Below are 6,348 nucleotides of genomic sequence, written 5' to 3' on the forward strand. Positions count from 1 at the left end.
CGCTGTTTACATGACGCTGTTTACATGACGCTGTTTTATTCCGAATGGCTGTTTAATCCGTTTAATTTACTTTTGTCCATGGAAACTTAGCTAATGACCGACAACAAATATTACATTTATAGTATTACAACTAAAACCGTTTTTGACGCCGCCACCGCAGTTTGTCCTTCATGAGCCTTCGTAGACAAGATGGCGGTGCAAGATGGCGGCTGCCTGTAGTGGCGACCCACGACCATGGAGACATAAACAGCTTTTTATAAGGTAAAAATAATAAAACAAGGTCTTTGTCTGCAATGATTAGACATGTTTTTTACTATTGTCATTAGTGATTATCTCAATTTCGGCTAAAAGACTTGACAAAATCCTACACACTGTGCCTTTAACAGCTCCCAGTTGTGACTCCCACATTAAAATGAGCACAAAGTTAATGTAACTTATCTGAAATGTGTTCTTTCCCATGACAAAACATAATGGTTTATTTCAAAAAGATAAAATGAGCTGCAGAAAAAATGAATAAAAGCATTAATGTTAACATGTAAGAAATATTGTTGAAATCATTTCTAACTTTAAGTTTGTCTTCAGTTTATTATAGATATTTAGTTTTAAAGCAGCTACACATTGATAAATCTATATTTATTAAACCTGCATATCTTTATTCTGACAAGTTATTCTTACTGAGATGTTCGTTTCATGTATAGAATTCTCTCACTGTGACAGAAATAGGAGGTAAGTTCCTGCCAACACCACTGCCATGAAAAAAGAGACATGGTCATATTATAAAGTCTGTAGCTATGTTACAGTCTGGCCCATGCCTCCATCGCCACACCATGGCATGATGGATCATCACTTCCCTGCTATGAAATCTGCTCYTCTGTCACTTGTTTTTAACAAGTGGAACATCATTCCCCACTGGGAGCTTATTATACGATAAGCTGCATTTTTTTTTCAAGCGCTTTTCTTTCATGAACATCTGTTAGGCTGATTACTAAAGCAGAACTTTTTATGCATTCCTGTTTTTTTCCTTTACTTTGACCTTTGGGATTGTTTTTTCAGAGAAAAAAACAAACGATAAAGTAGTGATGGCAGTTATCCGGGGAAAGGATGTTTACGATAAAACACAGATGGTGAGGCGTCAAATTCTTCATGATTTCAGATACAGTAGGACTGGATTGTGAACAGAATATTTCATTTATTTATTTTTAAACCATGCAGTAACATTAAGTCATTTGTAGTGTTTCTCTTTTGGAAACAGTCATGACTTTTATGTATGTTGTCATTTAAAGTATTTTTCTGAGATCAGAATAAAATATACTCCTTTTATTGCCTTTGGAGTAGCATTAKAATGCCATAAGAACCAAGCTGCTACACGCCACACGGTGTTGTACAGCAGTGGTTCTCAATCATTTTAGACTTGTGTACCCCCTGAGCCATTTTGTCATATCACTAGTACCCCTTCTGAAAAAATAATGATGATTCTCCAAAACTATAATGTACAACAGCTGATCATTAAATGAAAATTATTCATTTAACCTCCTAGAATGTTTAATTCTCAGGCATTTTATTCTTTTCAACTCAAACTAAACAAAGATAAATATGTTGCTTTGAAAGTGAATAAGTATTTAAACAAATAAACCAGCTAATGGCAGGTGAAGAAAGTAGCAGCGTCCAAAATACATCAAATACCCCAAATGAGTAAATTCCGTGAGATTCTACGTTTTATGCAGGATTCCATTTTGTGTCAATTTCGTGATTCTGTTTGCAGAAATCATAGGGCCCTACATATCTCAGTCCTATTTTTATTAATTTTTTTACACACCTGGGAATTTTTTCCACATACGCCCTGTCATAAAAAGCATGAGAAAAAATGTATATTCCTTACTGCACTGTGTTTCTGCTTTCAGCTATGTTACGGGGATCACCACACACTACCAGTAGTAGGTTACATGAAAAAAATCTGTGAAAATCTGAGTCTTCAAACTGTGAAACACAACTTTGAGTTTTGCTGTATATTCAGGCAGGAAGTAAGGCACTAAGGTGAGGTAAGGTAACCTTTATTTTTATAACACTTTTCAGCAGCAAGGCGATACAAAGTGCTTTGTATTATTTAAGAAATGATAGAAACAAATAAAAGAAAGAAACAAAGCAGAATAATCTAAGACATCATAATATACTTATACCTATACTTATACTCTAACATCAAACATCAACCCATGACATATTCTAAACAAATAATTCCACATGATTTGATGGAAAGCAGTAGCTGTGAGTGCTTAAAGTTGGAGTGTGTGGAATTTCAGTGCGTTCTTTTCTTCAACCAACCAGAAAACCAGCAGTAAAAACAAAACATCCATAACGACACACTGGAGCACGTTCCCACAATGTCCGAGTAACGTTTTATGCTCTTTGTTTCATTTCACCTGTCTCTTTTTGTTAAGTCCAGTTTGAATCACCATCACCTTTCCCATGTGGCGCCCGGCACTTAGAGCTAATAAGAAAGTTTGCCCAATGTGGTGGGCAGATGTTGATTTGAAGGGTCATTTACTCTTGATGTTGTATTAACACAAGTGCTTCAACTGAATGGCCCGGCGGTGATTTATGATCTCTGGGGAATTCCAGGAAATTGCGGTGAACGTGTAATTGCAGGGGAACATTTTTATCGCCTCGCAGGTCACTGGACATCCTACCGAGGGGTCTGGCAACCAAAACGGAGTCCCATTAAAAAAAGATTGGTGGTTGCCATTCGCTACAACTTTAATTTGTTGATGATTCTCATTGATTAGTCATAGTGACCAAAGTGGTTTTACATAACGTTTACATGCTATCCATAAAAAGAAGGAACAGAGAACAGAGAATGGAATCTTTGAGTGCAGACCAGTCGTGCCTGAGTGAGTATTTCCTCCTTGTATTTGTCACAAAGAGCTGCTCTATCGAACCATACCAGGCAGCACTCACATAATGAAAAGCTTTGTCCAGATGGAGGGTGTTTTTGTGCATTCCAAAAAATATTTCTAAAGTACAAAAAAAAAAAAGAAAAGAAAAGGGATCTCTAACTCTCTGCTTGTAATTTAAGCAGGGCAGTTTTCAGTTTCAAAAGCAGCTGAAGTACATGCTGTAGTGTTTTGTTGAGTCGTGATGATTTTTAAAAGTGATAGCACAATAGTGACGTATCACAGCATCTTTCAGGGTTACACCACAAACGTGTGGCAGCAGTAGCAGCATGTACTGCATTTTAATATCACAGATTTCCTATTGTTTGCAGAGCTGTGTAACGAGTGAGAAAAGAGACGTTATTAAAGCAATATGTGTTGTTTTCCATGGAGCTGGGACACTGGAGTGGACAGCTAAAGCGAATCCTGCTGAAATGTGAACAAGATTACTGTTTGTTTCCAACCAAAAGAGGAATTCTGGTTTGGGTGGAATCAATTATTTACTTACAAAAAGCACATTTTCAGTCGTAAAACCTCCTGGAGAGTGCATCATACTCAAACATGATTCAGTGTTGAAACCTGGATGAGTGGTTAAAGAGAAAGCAGTAGTGAAATGTGCAAACTGTTACGATTAAAAAAATACATTAAACGTATCATCTATAAGAGAAAGTGACATTTATTATCTAACACTTTCTTTGTTATAGAGTTTTGTTTGTGTTTTTTATGTTACTTTTTTTGAAATGTTTGTGTTAGTGAGGAGGATTTGTAACACTCAGGTTAAGCTCGGAACTGGTCCAAATGTTGATACTACTGATACCAGAACTTTATGCTCTGGAATTGATATCGATATTTTGTTGCCGATACCAGTTTTACCCTTTTACCACTAAAACTGGTGGGATCAAACAGCACTATTAAAGAGGGAAATTTTCACAAAACCTATCAAATTCCTCCCTCCTCTGCGCTCATCTTCAAAATATAACTGCAAATCTCAATTCTATACTTTCTCAAATTTTCATGTGTGAAAGGAGAAACTGTAGGCAAAGATTCAGCAGGATTTTAAATACATATAATATTTGACTGAGATCATTTAGAAACACATGTTTGAAATGTGGTATCAAATGTAAAACCCGGCATTTGATCAGTTCTTCTGCAGTACCTCACTGAGCTGCAGCTGTTTGTGACTTGTTGGTGAGCGGCATTCACAGGAGAGTGTCCTAAAATACAGTTTTACAAACTCTGCACGCATAAACACTTACTTGAAGTTTCAGTCAGGGGGTTAGAAAATGGACTTTTGCACAAACAAGAAGCCAGATAAAGATAAAGAAGAAATATGACAGACTGCCTGATGGTTACAACAAGCGGTTCAGTTCCAGTTTATACTCGGCTATAAACAAATATCATTTTGCCAAATATTTAAGCATTTCACAACTGCGGTTAAAATCCACCAAAATAACACAAAGTACTAAATTCACTCATGTGATGACTGAATTGTTGAAAAAATAAATAAATAAAACGGACTCATCTAAACTCTTCAGCTTGTGACGCAAAAAAAAATCGACAATGGAGGAAGATAAAAAGTTTCTAGCCCAACATTATGATGCATTATCCTCACAGGAACTACATTCTGTTAACAATGTGGTAGTAACTGTTTATGCACTTCTATTGCACCACAACCATTTGTCTTGAGAAGACAACGCCCTGTGAATCTAAATCTCTTGCAGTAAATAACCATTATGTTCAGCATTTGGTTGTTATAAATCAGTCGGGACAGTGGAGGATGTTTATGGGATGTTTAAGGGATTTCTTCTCTCATGATGCAGTCTTTGAGTTCGAGTTTCTTGGATTGCTGCAAAAGATTTACAAAAGTTAAAGGCAGTGCTTTTATATGAAGGTAACTTATTGTTTTGAGGCCTGTGTTGTAAAATCATGAATATATTCAAGAGATTTTGTAGCTTAGTACAGAGGTTCCCGAATTTTTCCATGCCAGGGCCTCCAAACAGCATTAGCTTCTGACCGAGGACCCCTCAGTCTACTGTTATTGATGTATTAATGATTTGTTCAGTCTAACAAATTTTATGAGTTTTATCACTGGTAATTGTAAAATTAARCTCACAACACATTGATTTCTGTCAAAAGTATTTACAGTTGGGAAAAGATGCACATTTTATATTTCAGTTGAACGAATGCTGACATTTAGTGCTGATGATCCCTAATTTCTGAGTCAAATATAGTAATCAGCAAAAGCTGCAAGACGGTTTCAAAAACTGTTTCTACACATAATGTTTCTATCAAAAGTTTCAGCATGTATGATTTTCCCGAAGCCCACTCAAACCATTTGGTAGCGTTCCAAAACCACAGCTTTGAGACGTTTTCCACTGGAATTTATRTCAGACCTGTCATGCAGCTGAAACCCTGGTGTTACCAAGCTTCCTCCTTTACAAGCTGAGTGTGGAATAACACAGTAGCCTCCAGTCCGTCCAACAAGAAGCTCTAATGCCCAGAGAAAAGGTATAGGGTGGAACCAGGGAGTGTCAAACTCAGCTACTCAAACCCCTCTGATACGAGTCTTGTTCCTCTCTCCTCACTCGCCCACCGGTGTCTCGTTTCAGTTGTTATGGAAGTTTTTGAAAGGAAGTGTCCGGTGCTGTTAACAGCAGACCTTTTTACTGGCTTCTGACATCTGGGTATGGTAAAGCAGATCGCGGCAGGCTTGAGCGTGGTGTCCAGGTTCTAGATTTGCATGATGGATAGTTGCAGTGGTTGAAGACAGTTTGCCTGCCCTAATGGGTCCCTGAGGAACGCAGCCTTCTCACTGCGTTACGGATAAAAAACAAGCTGAGCAAACTCAGCTATGAAACAGCTGGCTAAAGGCACTTGTACAAAAAAAAAGTAAACCCTGAAAAGAATTTTGAAAGTATCAGGTCATAAAAAGTTTTGAAAGAGCACAAAGCACATTATGAATGCAACTTAGAGTCAAAAGCCAGATCTAATTCTAAAAGCACAYGTAGTTGGGTTATCTTTAAGAACTAATAAATTTTTCAAAAGAATGAAGACAGAATCAGAGTTACAGCTGAAAATAGTTGTTTTGCTCTGTGTCCAGTTCAATTAATACTTACAATTAAAAATTTATTCTTAAAAATGACAGTCTGGAAGGTTCCCTCCTACATATATGTGGCAAAATCAATAAAGAATACATCTATTGTCTGTTGTCTAGCGCAGACATTGACTTTACAGTAGGTGGCCGTCAATTCATTTGTCTGTTAAATTGATTCCCAACATTTGTAATAATGTAGTTCTTTCTTTGCTGTTTGTGTACATGTTTTGTTACCTGGTAGAGATGATAGTATATACAGCAGGTAAAATAATTATTGAACACGTCACCATTTTTCTCAGTAAATATATTACTAGAGGTGCTAATGAC

This window comes from Austrofundulus limnaeus, unplaced genomic scaffold (genome assembly GCF_001266775.1).
Source record: "Austrofundulus limnaeus strain Quisiro unplaced genomic scaffold, Austrofundulus_limnaeus-1.0 Scaffold7, whole genome shotgun sequence".
NCBI classification, from domain to species: domain Eukaryota; kingdom Metazoa; phylum Chordata; class Actinopteri; order Cyprinodontiformes; family Rivulidae; genus Austrofundulus; species Austrofundulus limnaeus.